Source organism: Scatophagus argus, chromosome 16 (genome assembly GCF_020382885.2).
Source record: "Scatophagus argus isolate fScaArg1 chromosome 16, fScaArg1.pri, whole genome shotgun sequence".
Classification (NCBI taxonomy): Eukaryota; Metazoa; Chordata; class Actinopteri; family Scatophagidae; genus Scatophagus; species Scatophagus argus.
In genome coordinates, this window is record NC_058508.1 from 10,893,087 (window position 1) to 10,904,944 (window position 11,858).

Genomic DNA, 11,858 nt, shown 5'->3' on the forward strand with positions numbered 1-11,858 from the left:
CTGACATTGCGAGATTGGTTTGTTTTGCTCTAGAAATTGTATGCACTTCTGATTTCAAAGAATTTCTGCAGGGTCAATGAGACTGGCGCTCGTTTCACTTGCTCTATGACCTACACATCCATACCCTTCATGAATTTTAATAGCCCCTTTACGTATCAGAAATATTGACGGGGTGAGTCAATACTGACTGAAAAATTCATGGACGGCGACTGTGTTGAAGGGTTTAGATGCAATACCCTCATATCAGGTGCAGAATGACAGGATTCAATTAGAACTGACATGTTTCTCAAGTTGAGAGGTGATTATTGAAGGTCAGATGCTGTTAGGATTTCTTCGATCCTGAACGAACTGAGCACCACAGGGTAATGATTTTCTTACTGTGGGTATTGATATTCAGTACCAGTTCATCAAGTGAGAGACTATTCAGTTTGGAGATGTTCAAGGATCATATTCAATGCAGACTCAATGCACTGAACTACTTAATAAAAAGAAAACCGAATTCATATTATCCTTGTTGACCTTGGCGAAAGATAAAACTGGGCATGATGTTCACTGTGATGGATTATGAAGCAAAATTTCTGCAAGTAGATGCTCACATGGCTTAGCACGATATCCTTCAGGAAATAGTCAGCACTAATGCAAAGCTATTTGTACTAAATGAGTTAAAAGACAGATGTGGCTCTGTTTAAGTGGGAGAAATGCATGTCTGCAAATTCCGACAAACAAGGTGTTAAAGACAATGTGACCCCACTGAGCAGAATTAGCATATCTCATCGCTGCATATACATTACTAGTAGATCGTACTGTTGTGTGTTTCTGTTTGCAGAGGCATACTGCAGGAAACAATTACAACAGAGCAATCTTGTTCATACAAATGGTGGGTCAGTGTTGTTCCTAGCCTATAGTGTATCTTTAGGCAATAAGCCACTGTACTAAGTCCTCTTTTACACTCTCCATAAGCTCACAATAGGCTAATTGAACAATTCTCTCTCTCGTTCTCTCACCCATATCTTCCTTGTACATACACTAAAATAACTCTCAGCGCTTCTCATTCCCCTTGTATAAGCTTGCGCAAGCTTTGGTGGCAGAAAGCGTCAAGCTGACCTCAATCCCCTCTCAGTGTGGGTCACCGTCTTGCCCGGCAGAGCAGCTCTCTGGCTGTCACATGAAGCCACCAATCCGGCATATTCTCAGCCCTGCAGCTAGCTGGTTCTCATTGCCTGAGGCGATTAGACTTGCTATTCATACCCGACAAAGCTACTCTCTCGAGCTCTCTGTCTCCTCAGTCTCTCTCCTCAAGGATGTGACTGGTCAGAGACTCTGGACAGCAAATCTACCTTGGTTAAGCAGCTGATTAGCACGGGTCTGCTAGTCTGTTAGTGTTTGTGTGTGACTGAGTGTGTGTGTGTGTGTGTGTATGTGAGTGAGGTGTTCCTCCCCATCTCTCCAACAACCACTCCAGCTTCTGCCACCCACAGATCCGGCATTTAAAATTCAGATAGTTGAACCTTCCTCTCTTATACTTTACAGCAACTATGTCTGAGTTTGAGCGGCTGAAAACAATCTTTTACCATGGGAATTAATTAAAACTGTCTAAATCTAGAGTCCTTTAAAACATACAACGCGGAATACATACAAAAACCGGCAAAGAGGCATTGATGATGACAAGAGTGTGAGGATGCACAAAGACGCAAGGACATTGGGTCAGACAGAAAAAAGGAGAGGGGACAAAAACAGTAGAAGAGAATAGAAATTTCTTCAGGTGTTCAAAAAGAAATATTTTTGTGGTACTTTTATCTAATGTTTTACTATTATTTAGCCCAATTAAACATCTTGATCATCAGCACGCAGTAAAAGATCCAGAAAAAGACACCTTGACAAACTGTTCACAGCATGTTTTCTGTTATGTATACAGGCAGACTTGGCAATGTTGAATATGGGGACCAGCAGTGGAAAGTATAAGCATAAATAATTAAGTACGGCTTTGGGATACTATTTTATAATTCTTCTCCGGTACATTTCAGACCCTTCTACATTTTTCTGACAGACAACATATTTACATTAAAAACCATATGATAAGCATTTAGAATACAACACATGCTCAAAGATGAAAGCAGTGATTGCTAACTTTTTGACTTGTGACCTGTTACAGTAAAAACAGTGTTGGCCCATTTTTGAGTGAGTGAAATGTTAAAGAGAGATTTCCCCAGTAAAAGTGTTTCAAAGTGCTTCATTTAAATAATCATTCAGTGCATGAAGTGGTGAACATTTTGACAAAAAAATGTTTCAAGAAGTCTGAAAAATCAATAGAAATTTTTGCGGCAAAACTCTGCTTTTTCTTTCCTCTTCCTCCATTGATCTCATGGCACTTCATGTTTATCTTGTGGCTTTTTGAAGGGATGCAACCTCTCGGTCAAGAACCACATATTAAATAACTTAACAGTGTAAACCAGAAACACCTCAACCAGCTATTACAGTGAAAATGTTTACACATTGTTGCATTAATATTAATAAAGTTGTATATAATAATATATTACGGGGAGAGTTTCAGAGCAAGTACTTTGACTTTTCATATTTCAGTTACATTTTGGTGGCAGTACTTTTGTTTAAGTAGAATTTTGAATTGCGGGACTTAAATAGGCAGTTTTACTCATGTGGGGAATCTGAGTACTTTTTCCACCACTGTGGGAGCTTGAGAAAAGAGTTGTCCACCATTTGGAACGGGGCGTAAAATTCTTCGTAGCCACACAGTTTGTTTTTTATCTGAGTTCATGGGAAGGCTTTGCTCCATAACAAAACAAGTTTACATAACCAGATGATAGTGATAAGGCTTACAGCAATGAGTGGACAAGCGTAGTGACACAATGAGCCTGTTGTGATTGCCTGGAGACATACAAGCAAACACAAACACATAGTCAAGTCACACCACATCAGTGGCCTACATAAAGGTCACACCCCAGCCTTTGATCAATAATGTGATATTGGACTTGATATCATCACACTGGTGCATGATCAAGGTGGTATTCATTGTGACAAGTACTAAACTGAAGTCATTCTTGTGAAATACAGTAGAAAGGTAGGTGTTAGAAGCACTGTGGAGCACTGTGAGGAGCAGTCACACTGGATGCTCACCATTCCCCCCAAACAAGGTTAGAAATGTGTAAATGAATGGTTCTATAAAAGCACAATGTCCCTCGGGGTTGGAAGTGTTCCCAACACCTCAGTGCGCAAGAAGTTTCACAAACACTGTCATTTTCACACCTAAACAGCTCTCCTTCACTAAGGGCATTGCGTAAGGTGCAAGCAGGACTCTGAAGGATCAGGCAAATGCCCAAACTCCTACAGAGAAACAGGACGGACAAACCACTGGGATGTTCCCAGCGCAAGACAAAACAAGGAGAATGTGATGGCCACCATGTTTATTGGTATGCAATTATCCATCCATGCATCCATTTTCCATCCATCCATCAGGGTTGTGGTGGGGCTGGAGCCTATCCCAGCTGACTACGTGCAAGAGGCGGGGTACAACCTGGACTGGTCATCAGTTAATCGCAGGGCTGGGTGTGCAATCACGGTTAGAAAAATCAGGCTTGAGCTGACACAACAGATGCTAGAAATATAATCTGAGATAACCTCCAATTTCAGATATCTAGATGGATAAATAGTACCAGAGGCAAGAGGGAAAAAATATGCATTTTTGATTTTGGGGTGAACTGTCCCTTTAAGTTATATATACACTTTTTATTTGTTGTATATACACTTTTTATATTTCCTTGTATATATATTGCATATTGCCACTTTTATATTGTTATTTTTAACTTTTGTATAGCTTATGTGTGTACTGCTTGCAGCCTGGGATCAATAAAGTATATCTATCTATCTATCTATCTATCTATCTATCTATCTATCCATCTATCTGTCTATCTATCTAAGTTTCAGACAGCATCATAGCACCAGATCTGACAGCATATGCACTGATTTCATATACATCATCAGTCTATTCCTTGCAATCCTATTATGTGTAACCCTCGTAAAGGCCAAGGTACTATGTCATATAAAAAAATAGATCCCAGTGCACTCAGATAAGCTTTTCTCCCCTTCAGCTAAGATGTACCAGTTCTTCACCTCAACCTGTCATGAAAGAGACTGATGGGCTTGCGAAGTGTCCCAGAGGTCAACCAGCCATGTTGCACCACCACAGTCCAACCTTGGCAGATACATTAGTAGATTTAATTCCCCTCTGCTCTTCCTAGTTGTGTGCCTGTGTGTAGCATCCAGAAAAAGCAGAGAAGCTGTTGTTCCTCCTGCTCTATTTCATAGCTGTCAGAGAGGGAAAGAGGGAAGAGCGAGCAGAGATTAATTTAGTTTGACATGTATGAAATACAGGTTCACGTCCCTGAAGGGAAGGTTTATAAATTGGGAGTTTCTGTTAGATTGTATCTCAACATTGCTACTGGGAGGATGTGTTTGGGCTTGCAAGAGTTGTGTGCGAAAACTTTGAATGCTTTTGAAGTGTTTTGTCGACTGTTTGAGGAATCCAAATGTCAAAGAATTTAAATATCAGATATGGATCTGAGATATGAAGATGAGCAGGAACAGGGAGAGAAGGTTGGATCAGAGGTAAAAGAAAGAGGGAGGGGAGAGGATAGACATGAGGTGCAGGAGTATACGTTGAGTAACAACTCCAGGCTGTGATCAGACTGGTGCCAGAAACATATCACAGATGATTTATTTCACAAGAAGAGCCAACATGACTAACTATGACCTAATTTTTAAGTTAACAATCTTAAGGAACGGTTATGAAAACTTAAAAAAAAAAAAACTGTAATGCTTTCAGAGAGGATATTCTTCTGGCATAACAACATTTGTCCTTCACCACTGAGTTGGACGTGATGCAAATAACAACATGAACAAATCCTGCACAGTCTGTTTGCTGAGGTCTCAGCCAGCTACAAATTCATCAGGTTATCCCAGATGAGTTGCACGTGTGTAAGGCCAAGTGTGTGTTTGCATTTCATGTTTCCATAAATATAAATGCACCTGTGATATTTCCCATTCACGTGAGTGGAATGAATAAAAACACCCTGCTATGGTGCTAGGAAAGATCTGAAAAAAGTTAAATATGAAGGTGTACTTATTTGTATGCAAGTATATTCTGTTTGCTACTGGCTGAGAAAACCCTACACATACCAACACTCATCTTTTACCCACACATGTACTTCACATTTACGTTAAATTTTTCTATGCTTCATTTGAAATCGCTTCCACCCACATCAGCTGTCTATTTCTCTCTCTCCCTTTCACACACACACACATACACACACGGATATTCCCTGACACTTCATGTTTCTAATGCTGGATGGAGGTTGTCATGGGAACACATCTTTGACAGTTTTCTCGCTCACTCGTAGCTTGTAGCAAAAAAAGAAAAAAAGGAAAAAAAAACCACAGAAACTCACTCAGGAGGCAGAGGAGGTGCAGACGTTAGAAGCGGGAAAAAGGCAACACAAATCAACACGGGGCAACCAGAACCAGGAGGAGTGATGGACAGCTGAATGCATTTTCATTTACCTGATTTAACAGATCCTCACATCTGCATTAATTAAAACAACCTAGATTTCATTTTCATTTTAATACGCACTCTTCAAATGCCACTCTCATGTCTGTAGGATAAATAGCTGGAGTCAGCAGCTGGCTGAATTAAATGAACACAAAGAGTGGACACTTATGGAAACAGCTGGCCTGGCTCTGTCCAAAGGTTTCTTAACTGGGAGAAGTTGGAGACCTGCCGGTGCTGGCCAAGTTGTGGCTCAGCACTCAACCCCTTAGAAAACAACAAATTGTGGTTTTTAGTCTTCCATTTTTATGAACAAACAAGATATACTGTAATGTGTTAATTAATAAGCTTTCGAGATTCTGGTAGATGAATTTTGTTAACTTCAGACATAACCTGTTTCCAGTCTTTGTGCTAAGCTAAGCTAACCAACTGCTGACTACCATACAGACATGAAGTCCATCTTCCCATCTAGCTCAAAGCAAATAAGCGTATTTCCCAAATTTCAATCTTAAGAATGACTCAAAAAGTTCAAACTGAAATTGTATAGTTTCATTTGTTTGCTGAAAAAAATCTTTTGTATCTAGGTTGTTAGTACTTAAAGAGCTCCTGTCTAACAGCACTGCACTGCTAAATGAAAATGACAAATCGCCCCAGCGCCCAAGACATGTGGTGCTCTTACAGTAAATGAATTGCAGACTCAGTCTACTCTGCTCCCATCTGTTGGGTCGTCTATGTCTCTGTCTGTCCATGTCAGAGATTTATGACAGTCTCACCACAAGCCTTCCGTGCACACGAAAATGCTCTGTAATCACATCACGGTGCACAACTGCAGAACATTTGCTTATGCATGTGTCTAGTGTTAATGTGTGTGTGTGTGAACAATGTAAATATGCATTTCCATCTACATCTAAATATGCAACAAGATAAGTACACCTTCATTTTCAATTCCCTGAGAAACCAGGAGTAGGTATAATGGAGCTACCTTTGACAAGTTATTTTTCTAGTCTCACTTCATCACCTTTTTTTTTTTTTAACGCCTTTTTATGTGCATACAGTATACTGAATTGCTTTTTCGATGATATATGATTCTGTCTTTCTTTTTCCCATTGGTCCATTTCCATGTCAGCATTGTTCTGCATTTCAGACAGTATTTTTATACAGGATATTGTTTCTCTCACTATACTGAAGTGTGAGTTTCTCTCATTTTCATTCTCGTTCTCATTTTCTATTCCATTGATCAAAAGGCGTCTTAAAGACAAACTACATTATCAAGTTTTCTTGAGTTCATGCACACTAGCAGATGTAGCTACATGTGCTTATAGCTGTGATATGAATATATGGGGGGGTAAATATAAACAATTTATACTAAATGATGAAGCAAATTGTCATTTCTTAGATAAATTAAGCAAACAAGATAAAGTGTGTGCTAGTAAAGAGAGATTTTTATTAGTTTTGAAGAAAAGCTAGACTAGCTGTTTCCTCTCTTTTTTTTCAGTCTTTATGCTAAGCTAGGTTAGCTGCCGACCAACTCATTATACTCAGCTCATTATACAAGCATGTGCGAAACAATAAATTAATAAAGGTCTGTTGTATCTTTAGACAAAAACTCTGATAAAAAAAAAAAATCAGTTCATAGTAGTAAATCTAAAATGCAACAAAACAAATGCTTACAAAAATAAAACCTTTAGGCTGCACAGGATGAGCCCTGGAAATTTCACGATCACAATAAAATGACAACAGACCTTTTATTATGAAAACAGGTCACATAAAGCATATCAGGAACTACTCTCTTCACATTTTATAAGCACTTGGTTGTCTTCATTATGTCTTCAGTTACCCTGACTGCATAGGAATAACTAACCTTGTAACATCAGCCCTCAAATTCCCTGCAGGGCAGACTTCAAGGTCTGAACACAAAATGATTGTACATTGTCTCCTGTTACGTAAACATAAACATTAAGTTTTTGATTGAATAAATATCCTAGTGGGCTGCACTAGGCAGAGGACGTTTTTGTTATCATCATCATTATAATTATTACTTCTAAAACTACTTTTTTTTTTTTTTACTTATGCACATTTTTAAAGTAAAACCATGAAAGTGATGGCCAAAGAAGGATTCATGATAGAGGTCACATTCAAGGACAGACATTGTGTTAGTTATTCTTACAACTGATCTAATTTACATTAACATTAACATGATATAAACTTGCTTATTGTTTCATCCATGGCACTTTCTTATGTAGTTGTGGTAGTAGTAAAAAAAATGGAGGTATATAAATAAAGATGTAAACAACACTTTACAATGCTACAAAACAAGAGGGAAAGCATGAATATGCATCAATCAAATTCACACACACATGCTGCACACAGAAAGATGTCACCTGCTTTTTGATGATAGAAGATGTCAATATTCTCCTGAGCCTCTCCCCAGGGGTCTGCAGATGACTGTGACATGGGAGGGCCCCTGAGAAAGGTCAGCATAGCTCAGAGTCCCAGTGTGGGGATATCAGATGCAACACTGAAGGATTATAAGTGAGGATGTAGCCCACCCTTGAGACCTCACAGTGGGGCACTCAGGAGGACAGATCCTGGTGAGGTGGAGAAGATGGAGGATGAGGAGAAATGACAAGGAGAAGAGGAAAGCGGGAGGAGGACTTTGAAAGAGAAGGGGAGGATATGGGTATGTGAGGGAGGGCAGATGCGATAGACGTGAGCAGGAAGCAGCAGCCTCACACCGGTAGGCACACTCTGAGTCACCTGTAAGTCAAAACCTTCATTATTCTGGCCTAGTTTCCTAAGTAACAACCTTCAAGTACCTCCTCTGAAGGGAAATTGCCTTTGACATACGGTGAAGTTAAATCATAACCTGCTGTTTCCATTTGAGAGCATGTGTTGATTATTTTAGTCAGAGTTGACAAGTGCAAACTGCATACACTAACAACACTGATACACCTTCACTGAGGCTCTTCTAACGGCCACAAGAAGTAATTTGTTAAAAGAAGTATTTTATCAAAAACTCAGACATGTGTGATAGTGAATCTACTCCCACTTAGCTGCACTAACTCAGTACATCAGTGGTACATTGCTAAACTCTTAATAAGGCCAGGGTAACCAACCAAATCCCATGCCCAAGCAAATCAAAGTGAATTTCTAAGTTTCACTCACATTTACTAAATGATGAGGCAATCTTTTCTAAATTGTGATTCATGAGGCAGACGGAGCCTTATCAACCAAGATTTTCTCACTACTAGTAGGCTCGGCTCTCTTGTTTACATGTGTGCATAAGATATGAAGCTGAATGCCAGAAGTAGAATGACAGAAAGAGTGCACAGTGTCTGAAAGCTTTAAGTGCCTCTTCAGAGAGAAAACCACTGCCAGGCCCATGAATCACAAAATTCAAAAGGGAAAAAGAGAGTGACTCATAAGACTGAAATCATCCAGTTGCTGCCTCCATGCAAAAATACAATAGTGCAAAAGAAAATGACAGTGGGAAAGAGGGAGAAGGAGGGTGATAACAGCGGTATGTCTACGTCATCGATAAAAGAGTAACTGGACCCTCGGGGTGGAGGAGAGAAATAAAGGAGAGGTGTGTGGGTAATATTGCCCACTTGTCTCCTTTGCTTGTGGCCCTGCCGCCTGTCATGCTCTGCTGGGCAGTGATGTCACTCAGAAAGCAGAGACGCTCATTCGTCCTACCCCAACATGCACAAACACACAAAGAGTATGTGCAGAAATGCACACACACACACACATCCTGCAGATACTGAATTATTAAACACACCACATATATTTATACACACACAAACGCACATGATTCCTTGTTGATATCAAGCCAGTCAATTATTCATAGCACGCTGGCAATGCAATGGCAGCCGGCAAGTGCTTTTCTAGCATTTGGAGTCAAGCACGTACAGAAAGAGAAAGAGAGCAAAGCAGCAGGGTACATTTTTCAGGTTTCCTCATATTCCAAAAACAAGGTTAAACGGCACACTTTCAAAAGCTCTCACTAAATATAGGAAAGTAGGAGAGAAAGGACGAGGATCAGACTGGCTTGCACCCATATGTAACATCCACCTCATTGCTAGCCAGCACATGGTGTCACGCTAAACTGTGTCCCCGCTCTCAACCCTAGTTCTGTCCCCACAGCACTTTAGTCATCTGCTATAAATATACAGACACACGTACACTACAGCCCATTTAATGTGTCTATTCTCATTTTTTAGCTTTAAGAGATTTGAACTGTGATGAGGCCTAACCTTCAGGCCTGTGTCATGCTTATGGTATGCACAGCGTGCTGTAAGAATGCAGTGTTACTTTGTTATATTGGCTCAGCAAATGCTTAGCCCAGCTCATCACAATGAAATACTGCACAACTCCACAGGAGGCCAAAGGCACTCTCACCAGGACCGAGGGAGGCTTTTAAATCACGTGTGATCATGCACATACACACACACAAAGAGACAGTGCAGGTACAGGCAAAAGACAGACCAACATTCTGTGTTACAATGCTGTGCAAATAAGGAAACACATATTTTCTAAAATACAAGATACCTAATCTACCATAGTTCAGGGACACATGTATGAAGAGTTAGGAGCCATCTTAAGACATATTTATAAGGAAGGTTCATTTCTTTCAGGCTTCGTCATTTTAAACTGTCCCTGCTTTTCTTTCAACACATTAATCATGTGCTTAATTAAAAAGCTTCACACAGTCGGTGGAAGAGTGAAGGGAGAGTGTGACACTTAACCTGCTGTATCAACAACAAACAGCAGGCTGCCTGTGAATGCACACACAGGAGAAAATGCCCCCATTACCATGACATACACTGTGCTGGATTGACTGTGTGTGTGTGTGTGTGTTCTCATACAACAAGCAACTGTCTGTGTACTTAGTTGTAGCATCTAGTGGTTTTTTAATCCTTCACTCATCTCATTAAATTTTGCAAGAACAGGTCCATCTGGTTGTTGTTTTTTTGTTTGTTTTTTTTTTTTTTTTTTTGGTTGGGAAGAAATTCTCTGGCAAAGAGCAGGTGATTGATTTCACAATTCTGGCAGCAGCATCAGGTATCATTTGGAAAGAAAGAAGATTCTGTAGTTGAAATTAGGAATGATCCATGGAAATGTATATATATATGTATATATATATAGACAAGAAGTGTGCTGACACACAGTACACTTGTTTACCAAGCCTTTCAGCTGCACTGCTTGCACTGGAGAGTCCTGATAATGTGTTGCAGATTCATCTCTTCCCCTCTCACCATATTTTTCACTCCTGTGTCATCTGGTGAGCTTCTCCTCTTTCCTCTCTCTCTCTCTCTCTGTTGACTTCCTCCCTCCTCTCCCCCTTTCCCTCTCCTCCCTCCCCTGCTTTTCTAGACTTCTTGGCTTTCTCACCTTCCTCACTTCTTGCTTTCATCCAGTACCCCTTCAACACTGGCCAAGAAAGACTCTAATTTTAAAATGTCTGCTGAATAAATCAACACACTGCTCCGCCGCAATGTTGACATACTCCACATGGACCAAAGTATTGGGACACTGGACCATTACACCAACAGGGACTTTAATGACATCGCATTCTAAATACACAGACATTAATATGGAGTTGGGCCCCCCTTTGTAGCTATAACAGCTTCCACTCTTCTAGGATGGCTTTGCACAAGATTTTGCATTGTTTCTGTGTGAATTTTTGCCCATTCATGCAGCATTTGTGAGATCAGGCACTGATGTTTGACAAAAAGGTCTGGCTTCCCATCTCCGTTCCAGTTCATCCCAAAGGTGTTGGATGGGGTTGAGGTCAGGACTGTGTGTCCAGGACAGTCCAGTTCTTCCACACCAAACTCATCCAACCATGTCTTTATGGACTTTGCTTTGTGTACTGAGGCACAGTCATGGTGGAATAGAAAAGGGCCTTCAACAAACCGTTGCAACAAAGTTGGAAGCATAGCTTTGTCCAAAATGTCTTGGTATGCTGAAGCATTAAGATTTCCCTTCACTGGAAGTAAGGGTCACAGCCCAACCCCTGAAAAACAGCACCTGAAGTCTGTATGTCCCAGTACTTTTGTCTATATTGTGTATCACAGACATCCTTGAAGGTATTACAGCCAACCACATATTTGAACTGTACCTTGTGGATGCACTTTGTTAGGATACAATGTGTAATGACACTCTTATAGAGAAGAGAAAAAATAAGAAAATGTATGACAAAAGCAGTGACATTGTCCTTGTTCTCTGCTTTTCTACAGAAAATGTTGTCTGAAGTGTTTCTTTGGATTCAGGATACCGAGCGCGACCAAACTAAGGA